This window comes from Drosophila bipectinata, chromosome 3L (genome assembly GCF_030179905.1).
Source record: "Drosophila bipectinata strain 14024-0381.07 chromosome 3L, DbipHiC1v2, whole genome shotgun sequence".
NCBI lineage: Eukaryota > Metazoa > Arthropoda > Insecta > Diptera > Drosophilidae > Drosophila > Drosophila bipectinata.
The window spans coordinates 24,312,151-24,329,598 of record NC_091738.1 but is presented as its reverse complement, the minus strand read 5'-3'; the positions used below and the strand labels follow the sequence as shown (position 1 = coordinate 24,329,598).

The window sequence follows — 17,448 nt, the reverse complement described above, 5'->3', positions numbered from 1 at the left end:
ACGATGGATCTGGAGGATTTTATTTTTTAGATGCTCCCGGTGCAACTGGGAAAACTTTTTTGTTATCACTGATTTTGGCAACGATTCGATCGCAAAATGGAATTTCATTAGCCTGGCTTCATCAGGTATTGCAGCTACGTTGTTGAAAGGTGGTCGAATAGCTCATTCAGCTCTCAAGTTGCAGTTGAACCTTCAAATTAATGAGACTTTCGAGGAATACTGCGATGGCAAAAGTACTGCAGCAAACCAGATTGGTCATTTGGTATGAATGTACAATGACACACAAAAAATCTTTGGAGGCATTAGGTCGCTCGATGCCTGATTTACGAAATAACAAAAAACGGTTTGGTGGTGCAATGATACTATTGGCAGGTGATTTTCGACAAATATTGCCAGTGGTACCACGCTCAACGCCTGTTGATGAACTGAATCTCCATTCTGGACAAGTGTTTTCCCAATAACTGATCGATATTGGTAATGGTATTATTGCTGTTGATATATCATCTGGATACATTACATTCTGGACCGAACTCATGGAGATGGTTTTTCCAAACATTGCTCAAAATTACGTAAATCACGTTTGGTTAAGCGAACGTGTTATATTGGCAGAAAAAAATTTTGAATGAAAGAAATGAATTCGTGAATAAAATTAATTTGTGAATGAAATGAATTTTCAGATTCAAGAGAAAATAGCTGGCGAATTGAAGAATTGCAAATCCGTTAATTCCATTACCAATGAAGTTAAAGTTGTCAATTACAAACAGAAATTTTTAAAATCGCTGAAATTGCCCGGCTTACCACCTCATAATCTGCAATTAAAAATTGGATCAGTAATTATTATGTTACGGAACATACACCAGCCACGTCTGTATAATGGCACCCGACTTGCGGTGAAGAAGTTATTGAACGACGTCATCGAAGCCACAATTTTGAAAGGGAAGTATAAAGGCGAAAATGTTTCAATCCCACGCATCCGTATGATAGCGAACGACATGCCATTCAGCTTTAAACGAGTACAGTTTTCAGTGCGGCTTGCATTTGCAATGTCAATAAATAAATCGCAAGGGCAGTCGCTAAAACACTAAAATACTATTACGGACCCTAAAACGAAACAGTACCCGGGGGAAGCTAGTAAAAATATAATTATTATTTGTCAGATCGCCATATCCAAGAATAATAAATATTGGAAAGAACGGAAGTGTTTTAAACCATCTCCGGGCAACTTAAAGAAGGTTTAAACATAAGCGTCATTTAAAGCAAACATATTCTGGGGCAACCTTATAAAAAGATCATAAACTAAAAATTATAAAATGACAAGCTCAGTTAATCTATTAACAATTGCAAATAAGCTGGTGCAATTTCCAGCGAAATAATGAATGTAGAAAAACTAGTATAGTAGAATGTAGTCAGTCTGCACTAAGGTTTTTTGTGTTTGGAATTATATATTTTGATCTATCTTCTATATATATAACAATGAAACCCGTTTCCGTTGTCACGACATCACATGAAAACGGCTTGACCGATTTACACGGTTTTGCATTCGTGGGAAAGGGGCCAGGCGGCGCAAGATTTAACTTATCATACTACAAACCAATATTTTAAGTAGAGGGCACAGGCGCGTAAAACATTGTTTGACAGCTACTAACTGTTCTCTGCTGATTTCATGTGACAAACCAACATTGTGCTTTCTGTCAGATTGTACAAAAAATTTGAAAAAAAAAAATTTTTTTTGTAATATTTCAATTGGAAAACATCAAATCAGTCACGTGTATTTTTAATCAATTTAAACAGCAGTCATTTGTTATTAAGGTGGTAAGTTGAACTGTGTAAATTATGTGGATCGTGCAATTATGGTGAAATTTACCACTCTTTCCATAGTCCAAAATGCCTAGTGGACCACGTTTGAACATCGGCTGCCCAAGACATGTAAGCCAGCAAGGAGTGTATTTACACAACTTAAGAAAAGAAAGACGAACTGTTATAAGAGAAAATGCTAGATTGAAGCAACGCGTGGACACACGAAGATCATTGGCCTCATACAATCGCTTGGCATTCCAATATGATCCCACTGCGAACTCCTGTGATGATGAAAATAAAAATATTGGACCAATGACGACTATATGCCGATATTGCAATGCGTTAAAGTTCAAAAGGTAAACGGCGGGATTGTGCTGCGCAAGTGGAAAAGTCAAACTGGGTCTCTTACTTACACCACACAGCCACTGAAAACATTGTTTGATGGAAAGATACACAAAGATACTACACACAACTTCAACATAAAGATACAGCACACAAAACCAATTACTCAAACCAACACAATGAATTGCAACACATAACAACTACTGTTCAAGCATTAAACACAACTGTAGGTATAAATTCCAAGGATAGAGTTTCAAGGGATCGGACCCTTGGAAATACGAGACAAACAGCATGGTCTAAAACCGATCCCCTGCAGCCTAACACATGTAAAGACATAAATGGTGCGCTTGTCGCACTTGAGAAAGGGTCGCATAGCATGTCAGGTGCAGTGCGTTGATAAGTAGTTTTAAATAGGTTTAGTTTTCATGTATCCTACTTATAAGAGAACTTCACCAAATAAAATCAGTTTCTAAGCGGAAGTACGACCACACACTACACCATCACTAGAACAGAAGTTACACCGTATTCTTCAACAAATGATTGTTTGCAATTACAAATACAAGGAAAAATAGGTATCATATGCATGGTTCAATTGTGCCAACACCAGTTGCATCGCATCAAGTTCTGCAAATATATTTCAATTCGTCGACGGTGGATCAGCTAAATGTGCGATGCAATATACAGGGAACACAACATTTAAAGAGACGATTTGTTGTTGTACATTTGCAAGAATTTATTTACGGTAATAACGCTGTGGCTAATATGTTAAAAACGGAATTGAAACGAATGCCATCTGATACGCACATTTTAGTCATAAGAGCGGATTTTACCTCAACAGGTGAACATGTGCAAAGATTCAATGCACCCACTGTTAATGATGTTGCTGATATTATTGTTGGCAATCCAACCGAATCGCGAGACATTGTCGTTCAGCGGAGAAGCAATATCATGAATTGTTAAACGAGATACATGGTTTGTACGATGCGTTACAATATCCAATCCTTGGATTGATATTGATATCCAATTGGCAAGAGCAAGACGGATACGACATCACATTGAAAATGGTCGATCCATTTTCTACCATTTTGTACCAATTAGAGGTACAATATTCACACACTAATTATTGCTATTATTGGTTTCCATTAATAATTCATTTCATTTTGCATTTTCAGGAGTATCAACAAATTAAAATCTAAGCGCAATGAATTATTATGCGTATCGTATGATGATTCGTACACAAGAATAGAGTGTCACTCTGAGGTGCCGTCGGCTATTTCAAAAATTCGCTTTCGACATGTCAAAGTTGAGACCGAACGTTTAGCGTTCATCCGATTCAATCAGGCAAAGCTACAATATGAGGACTATATACCCTTGCGTGACGCTATTCATTCAGATGGCAATTCAAGGTACCGCGACTTCAACGACTACAGCGAGTACAAAAACAAAAACTTTGGAAAGTGCCAAAGCGGCCCGGCCACACAGACTGGAACGGATCGCTACATCCAAACTAAGCGCAAGCTTAGTCCGCAGAGTAACCCTGCAAGCAAAAAAAAAATAGCGGCTCAACTGACCGCTGAAACCCAAAGGGCACGGTCTTGCTCACCCGCTTTGCACACTCCAACTCCCGCGTCATGGAGTTCGCAGTGTAAAGCCTCCCTTCAATATCAGAAACAAAATTCGCAACAACAATTAGCAGTGCTTCAATTTCTGCAATCACAGCGACAACCACTGCAATTCAAGGTACCGCGATTTCAACGACTACAGCGAGTGCAAAAACAACAACTTTGGAAAGTGCCCAAGCGGCCCCGTCAACACAGACTGGAATGGATCTCTACACCCAAATGAAGCGCAAGCTTAGCCCGCAGAGTAATCCGGCAAGTAAAAAAAAAACAATTAATCGCTTTCAGAAAATCGACGAATAACCAGGCAGATCCAGTAGTAAAAGATTTTCCCTACCGTCGGAGGTTGAGGAAAACCAATCAGTCCGAGACACCGCAAACAAACCCAAGCCCCCTCCAATCTATATCAGGGAGAAAAGCTCGAGTGCCCTGGTCAACCGAATTGCGGCGTTGATCGGGAACGGTGACAACTTTCATGTTGTCCCGCTTACAAAAGGGAACATCCATGAAACAAAGGTTCAAACCAAGACTGAAGAGCACTTCAGAATCGTGTCTAAATATCTGGACATTGCTCAGAAAAACTATTACACGTACCAGCTGAAAAGCAGTAAGGGTAAAATTAAAGTAAAAGTACGAGTGGTAGTAAAGGGAAGATGTTACCTCCGCGGAAATAAAAACCGCCCTTAAAGAAAAGGGCTTCCCCGCCAAGAATGTTATTAACATTCTAAATAAAGATAAAAAGCCACAACCCTTTTTCAAGTTCGAGCTTAAGCCAGAAAGAAGGTCGCTGAAAAAGAACGAAGTCCACAAAATCTACAAGCTGCAATATCTTTTGCATCGAAAAATCACTGTCGCAGAGCCACATAAACGCAACGGTACAGTGCAATGACTCTTGATATTTATTGTCAAGAGTATGGACATACCAGGTCATACGGCACACTTCGGGCTGTCTGCGTAGTCTGCGGGGACTCCCACAACTCCGCTTACTGCACTACAAGCAAGGACAGTTCCGTGAAGAAATGTGGAAACTGCGGAGGTAACCTTACGGTAAACTATAGAGGATGTATAGTGTACAAGGATTTAAAGATTCGCAAGCGTCAAGCAACCGCAACACGCTACCGAAATTCACAGAATGCGTACATTGCGTCAAAAACTACGCCAGAAACTACGTCGCCAAAGCTGCGAGGTCCCCATTCGGTCCACTTAACACCACCAACGGCTTCTCCTATGCCGACGCTCTACGATCTGGAAGGGAAATTCCAATTCAGTCTAACTCTCAAGGCGCTCAAAAGGCCCCAGAACAGCCACACAGCAAAACACAGCTCCAACAAAGTATGATGGAGCTTATGTCATTCATGAAAACGACCATGCAAACACTTGTTCAAAAGCAAAACATGGTGATACAGCTGCATATAGCACAACAGTCTAAATAATCTAAGCAGACTTTACAAATATCAATATCAAACTAGAATTTTCACAATTCTTGAACGAACACCATATTGACGTTATGTTACACAGATCGTCCGGATGGAATCGATACATCGAGGCCACATCGATACAAATTCAGTCAAGCAACGGAATCCTTTCAATCGCTGCCGTTTACTGCCTTCGTTTCTCAATCTTGGAAGGACAATTATGGACTTCTACAATTAACTTGGAGATCGTTTTCTAGCCGCAGGAGACTACCATAACATACGCCAGATTCCCAAAGAAAGGCAACTGTACAATGCAATTAAAATGTGAAGAATAAACAGGACTATGTTTCCTCTGGAAGTGCAACATACTGGCCAACAGACTCACGCAAGCTCCCAGACCTTATTGATTTTGCGGTGACAAAAAACATACCTCGCAATCTAATTTGCGGCTTAGACGGGATCGACCTCAGCGAAGGGGGGGGGGGGGTGGAGTCCTCATTTCGGTAAATTCTACTCTTGCTTCTGAAGAGGTGAAATCCCAAGAGTTTGGTGACATAGAATTTATTTGTGTTAAAATCACTATGTCCGTGAAAGCTTAATACATGACATGTTCATATATACTTCCTATGTCTGAACCGCCCACATATTGGCAGCATTTGTCCGCCATTCGATACGTCTCTAATCTTATGACGGATCGTGACCAACTCGTAGCGGTGGGCGACTTTAATATCCCAGAATTAAAGTGGTCCAACGTCGGTAACTCACCATCTTTGTCACTTATAACTATACCATGACTTCACCGCGGGCATGTTTGGCATGTCCCTAGGTCAGATCAATTATGTTAGAAATTCGCTAGGTCGGCTTTTAGACTTATGTTTTGTATCTGATCCTGATCCACATGTATTCGCCAGGCCCTGGTGGAGTACCAGGCTGTGTGCTAAAATACTGCGCCAGGGCTCTGTGCAAACCCCTTCTAAGACTAAGACTTTTCACGAACTGGCCTAACCTTGTCTCGCTTGTTTGTTGGGATAAGGAGTTGTTTAGGTGTACCCCAGACTGGTCCGTATAAGTTAATAATAGATAATTTGTGTGTGGGTTTTACAAATAATATTTATTGATCATTTGTTTCGCACGAGCCCGTTAGGGTTAGTGTTACCACTAACCATACAGCATATAGACAACCCATTTCATACAACGAAAATGGACGCGAAAATTTCTTGCGACAGGCCCCAGCAGGCCCCAGAGCGGATTTCTTACGCTCTCTTACGCTCATCGTTCGTTCATCTTACGCTCATTCTCGCATTAAATGTTTTCTGTTTCTCAGTCTCTAAACGGAGCGCGATGAAGAAGGTTGGCCTGCGCTTCGGTTGATCTTCGTATGTATGCGTGCCACACATTCACATACATGGGTGTATGTGTGCGTGCGATTTCGTTTCGAAGCCAGCGCACAAAATTTGGATTTTTCTTACTTTTCAGGCTTGCCACCCTAACAAAATTCGGGTATTCGTTATTTAATGAAATGACGAAAGAAATTATATTATTTTTTATATTATATTTTTTATTATTTCAGCATACGTTTTTAATTTATTTAGGAATAAGATTAAGTGTTAGTAGTAAAATGTTTTCTGTATATATATTTTTACGAATCATTAAAAATCAATATACTGAGAAAGTGTCAGAGTATTTATCAGTCGGAGTCACTTAAAACGCCGATTGCTTTTAAGTTTTTGTTTTTTGCCAAGCAGTCTCGTACTTATCAGCAGACCACTCGCCTGTGCTTCTAACGCTTCTTCTTCTTCAAAAAAATGCAAAAAGTACGTAAGTGCCCACATAGAACTCACCCCGGAGTTTAACATGGAATCGGAAATCGACTACACTACGAGCGCCCTGGAAGAAGTATTCGTTGCGGCAACCAAATCCTTTCCTCCTCATGGGAAGATCGACCTTTCCAACAGCTCGTGCGGGAAATTGGCAAAACAGTAGATCACCAGCTTCAAAACAACAACGAAGAAACCCGATCACTAGACCAGGCTCTTCACCAACAGGAAGAAAATGCACAGCTGAGGTATATCCAGAATCTCTCGCCAACAAGCACAAAGTATCCCCTGTGGAGGGCCCACCCAAATCTTAGCGCCCCAATTGAAAGGACCACCCTGATAAGAAACTCTTTGGAATACTGGGCTCGCAGCGACGAAGACCGAGCTGAAACATTCGCCACACATCTCCAAAGTATTTTTCAGCCAAACCCAGCCTCAAATTCATTCCTCCTGCCAGTAATTCAGCCAGAGTCCTCCTCTCAGCCAGCCGCACCTTCATTCCGGCAGAACGAAATCGAAAAGTGATAAGAGGGCTAAAACCAAAAAAGCTCCCGGTGATGACCTATTGACGCCAAAGATGCTGATCAAACTTCCAAAATGCGCTATAAAGGTCGTCTGGAAACTATTTAATGGAATCATTACCATTGGCCTTTTCCCAAAAAAGTGGAAGAAATCCATCCAATAAGCCTTCTATCTTGTTTGTCTATATTGTTTGATGCTTGTTAACTTGCATAATACCACATCTGAAAGCTTGCAATATTATCCCGGCACTCCAATGTGGCTTCCGAAGAAACAACGAAACTATCAAGTGAACAGATTAACATCCGAAATACTGTCAGACTTTGAACAGCGAGAATACTGCAGCGCTATTTTCCTCGACCTATCTCAAGCTTTCGTTTCGTTTGGCTCATTGGACTCATGCACAAAATTAAAACGCATTTGCCAATATACACCCACAAGCTACTGAAATCATACCCCTACAATAGTGTATTCTCAGTGAGATGAAACGCACCTACTTCGGGCGACTACATCATCGAAGCTGGAGTTCCACAAGGAAGCACACTCGGCCCGTGTCTATATGTTTTGTATACTGCGGATATTCCTACGAGCGCACAACTAACAACGTCAACGTTCGCCGACGATACCGCTATCCTTAGTTGCTCCAGATGCCCAACGCAGGCTACAATCCAACTGGCTAATCATCTAATAGTAGTAGAAAGGTGGCTGTCGTACTGGCGCATTAAAATAAACGAACAAAAGTGTAAACATATAACGTTTACTCTTAATAGACAAACATGCCCTAACGTTCATAAAATAACGTTCCTTGGCGTCCACTTTGATAGACGACTTACCTTACGTAAGCACATCGAATGCAAGAAGATGCACCTAAAACTGAATGCCAGAAGCCTCAACTGGATCATAAACTCACGATCGTCACTGTGCCTGGACTACAAGTTACTACTGTACAGCAACATAGACATCATACAGCGCGCACAATCAAAAATCTTGAGAACTATCATTGGGGCACCTTGGTATGTTCGCAACGAAAACATCCACCGGGATCTGGGCATCCTCGCAGTGAAAGACAAAATCCAGAAGCAAAAAGAGTCATACAAAGAAAAACTGTCTTCGCACCCAAATTTTCTCGGTCGGGGATTGACTCGGGTTTCTAGCATATCCCGCCTGAGACGCAACGACCTCCCAACCCAGCAATCGATTTTTAGGGCCGTCTATCTCTATATCAGTCAATATGACTGTTAGTTCAGTTAAAAATATAAGATTTGAAAAACCTCTTGTAGTCTCGCAAAGAGAAGATTCAAGAAAAACAAGAAAGGAAAGCTAACTTCGGGCGGAGCCGAAGTTGATATACCCGGAGGAGTTAAACCGGGGGATACCGGGAGTTAAAACCGGATATATATCGCAAACATCGGATATAGTTGGCCGATCCTTATGTGTATATGATAATATAACCCAATTTATTATAATATAAAATCTAAAAAAAGTCCCAAACTTCTATCTTCACAAATACCAAAGTTGGTATATCTACCAAAAAGCATTTTCGATCGTTCAGTTATATGGCAGCTATAAGATATAGTCAGCCGATCGTTATAAAATTTGGTAGATCGTAATGTTTTGCCAAAAATGACTCTCATGTCATTTTTGAACTCTCTAACTCTAAAATCACCAAAGTTAGATAGGCACTACAATTTTTGTGCGTGTATGCTTGAGCCACTGCGAGAGACAGAGATACAAGTATGTTCGTTGTAGCTTTTCTGGAGGACATTTTCGGTAAACTAGAATTGCTGGAGGAGTCTCAAGTTGGCAGTGGCACGATCGCCGTATACAATCCGTTCAAAATATGGAAAATCATAATTTGAAACCGACATCAGAAGTGGGATCAGTGTCAACTCCTGCATTTTGTGAAGATCAGTGGCGTACCATGATGGAACTACAAAATCGCAATTTCGTCAAAATGTGTAAAGGAGGGGTGCCCAAGCTCAGCATACGGCAGAGCAAACTCCAATCCAATGCAAAAAATCACCAATACATTTACACCATTTTTTTCATGTCGATGCACTGAAAAATAAAATTATAGTAACATTTACAAGGAGTTTCAAATAAATATCATTATATACATTCGGATTAGCAAGATTGAGGAGAATAGGGAAAACACGAAAAATTGTTTTAGTATTTGGGCTTTGCATATGCTGGGAGCAACAAGGTAAATGACATTTCATTTCCCATATGAAAGAGCAATTCCAACAACAAAGGAGCAACGAGAGCAATGAGCCTGGGCACCCCTGGTGTAAAGCTATGCAAGCGTCTGTGCGTCCACAAAATCAAGTGGTTTTGCCAAAATTTAACCCAGATGTAACTGGAGTGGATGCGACTCAATGGTGTGCAACGGCAAGCATTTTCATGGACGATAAGAAGATTGATGGCAGCGCACTTATCATGATGTTGAGTAGTTGCATGCAGGGCAGTGCTTCAGCGTGGCTTGGGAGCAGTCTGCTATCCTGGCATTAATTGGGAGCAGTTTAAAGAACTATTTATACAGCGCTTCGAGATTAAGGAAACGCCGGCAGCTATGTTCCTGAATCTGCTGAATTGCCGTCCAGCCCACAATGAGTGCCCTGCAGTGTACCCAAGCCGTATGGTGACGTTATTGACCACAAAATGGCGCAATATGAACGTCGAGGAAATAGCTGTATCCACTATACTTGCGCATATGGTCGATTTTGAGAACCGTTTGCAGCGTATGGTGTTTTCGTCAAATGTACAAACTAGAAGTCAACTCCAAATGGAACTGAAACAAAATTGTGTGTCACTTATGCAAGAAACCAGGACATTAAATGGCGGAGTGTAAATTAAAGCGGTCTGGATCGAAAAATAAACAGCATTGCGATTTACAGAATGTGACCTGTTACCGGTGTGGACAATTTGGGCATCTTGCGAATCGGTGCACGAACAATGCAGCTAAACCTGGAGCACTTACTGAGAATAAATGTCATCAATGTTTTGTGGCTGAGCCAAAAGGAGTTTTGACACATCAGGGTGAGATCTTTCCTATTTGTTTCGACTCTGTAGCTGAATGTTCGCTTATTCGAAGTAGTGTTGCAAATCCCAGAATTTGATGTCTGGGATTTCCAGTAAGCTACAAAAACTATCTAAATGTATTATTAATGGAAATATTGTAGAAATACTGTTTCACGTCATAGCAGATAAGCATCTCACAAATGATATTGTAATTGGTAGGGAAATCCTTAGTCCAGGATACGAAATCATCTTGACACCTGTAAACGTCTGTAAACGTCTGTAAACGTCTGTAAAATGTATTGACTGCAGCGGGATTCACTTTTAACATAGCAAAATGTGGATTTTTAGAAACTACTGTACAATACTTGGAGTATGAGGTACGAGCTGGAGAGTTAAGGTCTATCCGCGAAAAATTATATAAATAAATACACTACAGTTCGTAGCGTAAGACAGTTTATTGGATTGGCGTCTTATTTTCGAAAATTCGTGCCTCGGTTCTCACAGATTATGAAACCGATAATAACGAGTTAAAAGTATTAGAAAAAATATTATTGCTTTTCTTGTATATGAGCCTGTACTTGTTATTTTTGATCCGCAACATCCAATAGAATTACACACAGATGCAAGCTCTTACGATTATGGAGCAATATTAATGCATCGAATCAATGGTAGTCCCCATGTAATGGAGTATTTTAATAAAACTACTTATAAACTCTGCAGAGTCTAGATACCATTCATACGAATTAGAAACCTTGGCAGTGGTAGAATCCGTTAAACAGTTCCGTCATTATTTAGTTGGTCATACGTTCGTAGTGTATACTGATTGCAATTCTCTTAAATCATCGCGGACAAAAATTTATCTAACACCAAGAGTGCATCGTTGGTGGGCGTATTTGCAGCCGTTCCAACTTACAATAGAATATAAAGAAGGAAAGCGCATGGCGCATGTGGATTTTTTATCGAGAAATCATATTCAGAAAGCCAGCAAAGTTGAAAAGTCGTTAGTCCCTAAAAAGCGTGTAAGCTTGGCAGAAATCTCAAGTGACTGGATTGCTGCTGAACAGCGCCAGGATTCTGAAATTACTGATATCATTAACAAACTTAACTCTAAAGAGTTGACAGATGATGTTGCACAGACTTATGAGTTGAGAAAATGTATCTTGTTTCGTAAAGTTCAGAGAAATGGAAGAACCCGTTGTCTGCCAATTAGGGTTGTTGGTTTTTGAAAAATTATCGTATTGATGATATTTGCTGTGAAAAAAATATCAAACGATAATATTAAGAAATATCACAAAAAAAAATCGATATATCGAGTATTTTTGATATATTTTATGGTCAGCTAAAATTGAAAAAAGGTTATTTGTAAATTTAAAAAAAGGTTTTAATATGTGTTTTCATCCGCCATGAACTGCAAATAAGAGCTATTTTTTATTTAATAAGTGAATTGAAAAACAACAAATATTTATACCCACTCTCAAGCAACTTTTATTAACGTTCATTGAAATAAAAAATAACAAAATTATTAAGGACATTGTATTCAAATTTATTTATAAAAAAAATTAATATAAAAAAAAAGTTCTTTAAAACTTAATTAATTCATGGAATATGTACTAAATAATGCTAATTACCTAATTCACTTATTTAATGATCCTAATTACTCTTAATTACAAAAAAAATCTTTCTTCAATAATTTAAAAAAAACTCTTTCGGTTATATGCTGGTCTGTCATTCGACTACGGGAGTCACAGACAATATATTTAATGGCAGAAGCCAACCGTTCAGATGGAACCGAACTTCCAGGCGTGATAAGATAACTTAATGCCAATTTCTGGCTTAAGAGTGACCAAACATAAAATATCGGAAATACCAACTCAAAAATATTATTATCGACTATTTTTGCCCAAAAAATATTCCGAAAATAATATTTTTTTTAAGAGAAAATATATCGATATATTGATATTTTGATATATTTCCGACATCCCTACTGCCAATAGTACCCCATGCATTTCGATGGTCAGTAATAAATCAAGTGCACGAGTCCATTATGCATTTATACTATTATTGGTACATTTATACTACTATTCAATACTATTGGTTTGCTAAGATGAATAAATATGTTAGGAAGTTTGTCAATAGTTGCATTACATGTAAAACTGTTAAGGGTTCATCGGGGAAGATACAAGCCGAGTTACATCCAATTCCAAAAGTGAATGGCACACGGTTTATATCGACATAACTGAAAAATTAAGTGGGAAAAATGTATCAATCCATCAGAAGACTGGCTTATAATTAGACCAAAAAATTTAAATTATCCGATTTAAGATCCAATAACATGCACTTCAAGTAACAGTTTCATAATTCTGCCAGCAAGATCCCAAGTCGTCCGAAAAAAGCACCTATCATCAGATGAATATAGTGTACTTATTTTAAACCAGGAAATTCAAAATGGCATTTATGTTGCAAACACAGTTGCAACTACCAAAAATGCAATTATCCGATTACTTAATACGACCAGTACTGATCAAATAATAAATATAAAAAAAATAAAATATGAAATATTTTAAACTGCAAAATAGTTCAAACTATTTCCGATTAGTAATTTACTATCCAAATTAATAAAAAAAAAACTGTTGTCGGATAAATTCCCGCTACCTAGAATTGATGATATTTAGATCAACGGAAGAGGAAGAGCAAAATACTTTTCATGCCTAGATATAATGTCTGGTTTTCATCAAATTGAACTCCACAAGCAATCAATCAATGGTTCATATCGCTGTGGTTCAACAAGCAATGGTTCATATCGCTTGGCGCGATTGCGCCAGATTCGCCAAACTAGCGCCAAGTTCATTCCAGAGGATGATGACTATAGCATTCTCCAGATTAGAATCTTCACAAGTATTCCTTTATATGGATGACTTAAGGTTGTTCCGAACATATGCTTAAAAACTAAGCAGATGATTTTGTGAAATGCAGGAAATACAATCTAAAGTTACATCCAGAAAAATGATAATTTTTTACGCATGGGGTGACTATTCTCGATCAAGGAATGCTTCCAGATGACAAGAAATATGACATAATCATGAATTACCTCACAATACGGACAGCGCTAGACATTTTGTAGCTTTTTGCAATTATTAAGACGATTCATTGAATTGTATTTTAATTCTACTTTATCTTATATCATAAATTCACCAAGCAGAGGCATGCATAGAAAAAAAAACCTATATAACAATATACAAAAACAAATTTTAAGACGTTTCTTTCAAAACTACTATTGTATAAAAATAACTTCATGTAATTACGTTATTTTTGAAAAGAAGGGAGATGTATTATGCACATATATCGAATGCGCACTGTACTTCATATATTGTTGCATATAAATAATCAAACGATAAATATACGAGTTCTTTGACCAAGTGGACGAAATCCGAGGAAGTTGAAAGTGTCAGGATAAACTGTTACATGCAGACCTGAAGTATATGAACTAAAGTGCATATTAATTTTTCTGCGCGCTCTATACTAAGCGAGCATAAATATATGCATAGGAATACATAAACATCTACGAGACTTAGACCTTACTTAGTTGATAAGAAATAATAAGACAGAACGGAAACGATCCACGGCAGTTGCTGGACGCGGCACCATTGTTGCACCGGATGAAATTTAAATAAAATAAAACCATTGAATTAAACCAAAACCCTTCCCGAAGACTTCTAATATGTTGAGGGTTTAACACTACGACTCTTCTTAATGAACTACTTTACAAGGGGAGAGAAAGAGAAGTATAACTTTGCGAAGATTAAAGGGAGAAATCTGGGTGGATTCTAAGCGCGCTAAAGATGGAGCGATATCTCGAAAAGATAAATAAAGCCCGTACATGCCGCCCCGGAATGCTGGGATCAGCATGATATGGCTTCTATTGTGTTATTGGACTTCTCCGATTTCAGCATAGTATGGTTGATATTGTCAAAGGATATAACTTGGTAGAAATGAAATTTGGTAGATCGAATTAACTAACCAAAAATAAAATCTGTACCAATTTCCAGCTTTCTATCTTCAAAAACACAAAAGTTGGGTCACTTCCGATCGTTCAGTTACATGGCAGCTATAGCTATATTTTGCCAAAAGTAGCTCTCGTGTAAAATTTGAACTCTAAAAACACCAAAGTTATATCATTACCGATCAATCAGTTATATGGCAGCTATAGGATATACAGGGTGGGCCATTTAAAGTTGACCCACTTGATTCTTAAAACAAAATCAAAAAAAGTGGACAATTTTTTTTTTATTCCAAAAATCATTTATTTTATTCCAAGGAGATTTTTTACAAATTATTATTAAAAATGATATCACGTAAATGAGCTCTGACAGCCGAATGTATTCTTTTTTCAGCCGTTTCCATGACTTTGGTCAATGTTTCAGACGATATGGCGGCTATTTCACGTCTAATGTTGTCTTTTAGTTGACTTAAGGTTTTTGGCTTATTAGCGTATACCTTGGATTTCAAATAACCCCACAAATAAAAGTCTGGTGCCGTCAAATCTGGTGATGTTGGGGGCCAGTCAAAATAACCACTTTTCGATATCAACCGCCCAGGGAACAATGTTCGCAATAAATCGATTGTTGCTCTAGCTGTATGGCAAGTTGCCCCGTCCTGTTGAAACCAGAAGTTATCCATGACATTTTCACGAATAATAGGCATCAGAAATTCGGTTATCATTGCTCGATAAGGCAGTCATGGAAAATGCTGAAAAAAGAATGCATTCGGCTGTTAGAGCTAAAGGTGCCCATTTACGTGATATCATTTTTAATAATAATTTGTAAAAAATCTCCTTGGACCAAAATAAATGATTTTTGGAATAAAAAAAAATTGTCCCCTTTCTTTGATTTTGTTTTAAGAATCGAGTGGGTCAACTTTAAATGGCCCACCCTGTAGTTAGGATATAGTCGGCTTATCCCGGCCGTTTTGACTTATATATGACTTATATAGTTTTGACTTGGTCCTGATCAAGAATATACATACTTTATAGGGTCGGAGATGTCTCCTTTACTGCGTTGCACACTTTTGGACAAAATTATAATAACCTCTGCAAGGGTATAAAAATGTAGTTTCAAAACTTGACCCTTTTCGGCGAGGGCTAAGATTTTTTTTCACTCGTATTTTCTTTGTGAGATATTCTTTTAAAACTTTGTAGTTTTCTATTTAATTGGACTACGCTAAAAAGAACAACAAATTTCAGAATAAATTGGTTGAGAGACACTAAATCAATCTTATAACGCTACGTGAATTTTGATTATTTCAAGTGGTTTTGTTTATGACTGCTTAGCCCAAAACTTATGTATATGTTGCAGCACCGTTGCTTTCCGACATCGTAATCGCTCAGCGAGTTTCGGTTTCGCACACTAGACGATCTATACGCAACTGCCTGCGTCGTCCCTTCTTCTTTCTATGCTTACCACCGAACCATACTCGGCGACAGCGACACTACTCTGTCGCCCTGCTAAAACGACGCTTCTTAAAGCGACAACATACATACCAATCACAGCACAATTAGTGGCTGATGCAATATTCCTATACTGATAAAATAAAGCATCTGGTGAAATTCCCACGACAGCATACCCATACACTCATACCAACATCCACACCCTCTTAGTGTGCGCCGACATATAGATTATAAGTATTTATACATCATTCTGGCGGCGATAAATTTAACAAAAATACTATTTTTGTTTTATTGGTATTTCCCCAAGTCTTTCAATCCCTCGAATATATTGTCCCGGGGTGCCCACCCCAATGAGTGGCTCTCAGCTGCTTCTCAGTCCTCAAAAGGAGTAAAGGTACTTTTGAGCTGCGTGCAATGTTTCTGCTCATCCAATCTTCGTACTATGATGTGAAACAGGTGGTTCAAAGTACTTTCCCAGTCGAAAGAATGACTTTCTGCTATCGACTAGGACCAACATTAAATGCGATTGGTGCAGCTTTCGGTTTTTTTTTATTGAAAAAGTTAGTATGAAACACATTTGGTCGGATAATCCAACGTCATTTATTCCCCCTTTAGCTCCGCATTTTGGTATGCTGTGCGAATCTGCTGTAAAAACTGTCAAATATTGGATCAACTGATTGGAGACTTGGGGGACTTATTACATGGATTCGACGAACGGCGAACTCTGCTGTGTCACATGCCGACCGTTGTGTAACGTCCTTAATCGAGCCAGATGTCACAAGCTGAACCGTCTGGACAGTAGATAACACTCAGGTGTTGCACCAGTAATTGAGAAACCCCAATGTTGCGTTAGTTTATAGCTGGAAGCCCAAGAGTATTGCGATATTTAGAGTAAAAATTTCAAATAGACTTTAACGTTCGGCTAATTATTCATAATACAGTAAAAATGTATTTCCAATTCAACATCTTAGGGCAAAGGGTAAAGTAATTTACCTTGATTTTACTTTATATTATTCATTCCTAATACCAAAGATTATAAAGTACATAGATGGGACATCAGGGCCCAAAACGGTCAACTTTTTGCGTCGAGCTTGTTGGTGAGGGGGGAACGCACATGCATACGATTCTATTTTTAGAACTCTTTACATGTACCCGTCAACAAAAATGTGAGCCTATGTGTGTATGTGTGACTGCTCGCACGACGGAGTAAAAATGTTTTGGCTTCCAAATTTCAATTTCAATTTCGCGTTTCTGTTTTCGATGCGCCGATGTGGTAGTTGGTGGAACAAATTGTATTTTTGATCAATGCAGATCAAGACAGGATGGTAGCGTAATGCATAGAGTAGTTACTCTATGTGTGATTTTTCTGTGTTCAAATCCTCGTTAGGACTTTGAACATTTTCTTTCTTTTATAATTATTATAATTTTTTTTTTTTTTTATTGTAATATTTTTCTTTAATTTTACAATTGTAAAATTG

The 17,448-nt window shown here is 38.5% G+C and overlaps 1 long non-coding RNA gene across 3 annotated transcripts; it reads left to right on the top strand.

Annotated features, from left to right (window-relative positions):
* The first annotated feature begins 1,674 nt into the window (after positions 1 to 1,674).
* LOC108132095 (uncharacterized) lies at positions 1,675 to 16,983 on the top strand. 3 transcript variants are annotated; one of them, XR_011442749.1, is made up of 4 exons: positions 1,675 to 1,812; positions 1,879 to 2,153; positions 16,278 to 16,530; positions 16,586 to 16,983. It is a non-coding gene; the product is annotated as an uncharacterized lncRNA (long non-coding RNA). The 3 variants fall into 3 exon arrangements; XR_011442750.1 differs by lacking the exon at positions 16,278 to 16,530 and having other exon boundaries at positions 16,586 to 16,960; XR_001773678.3 differs by lacking the exons at positions 16,278 to 16,530; positions 16,586 to 16,983 and having other exon boundaries at positions 1,879 to 2,618.
* The last annotated feature ends 465 nt before the right edge of the window (positions 16,984 to 17,448 follow it).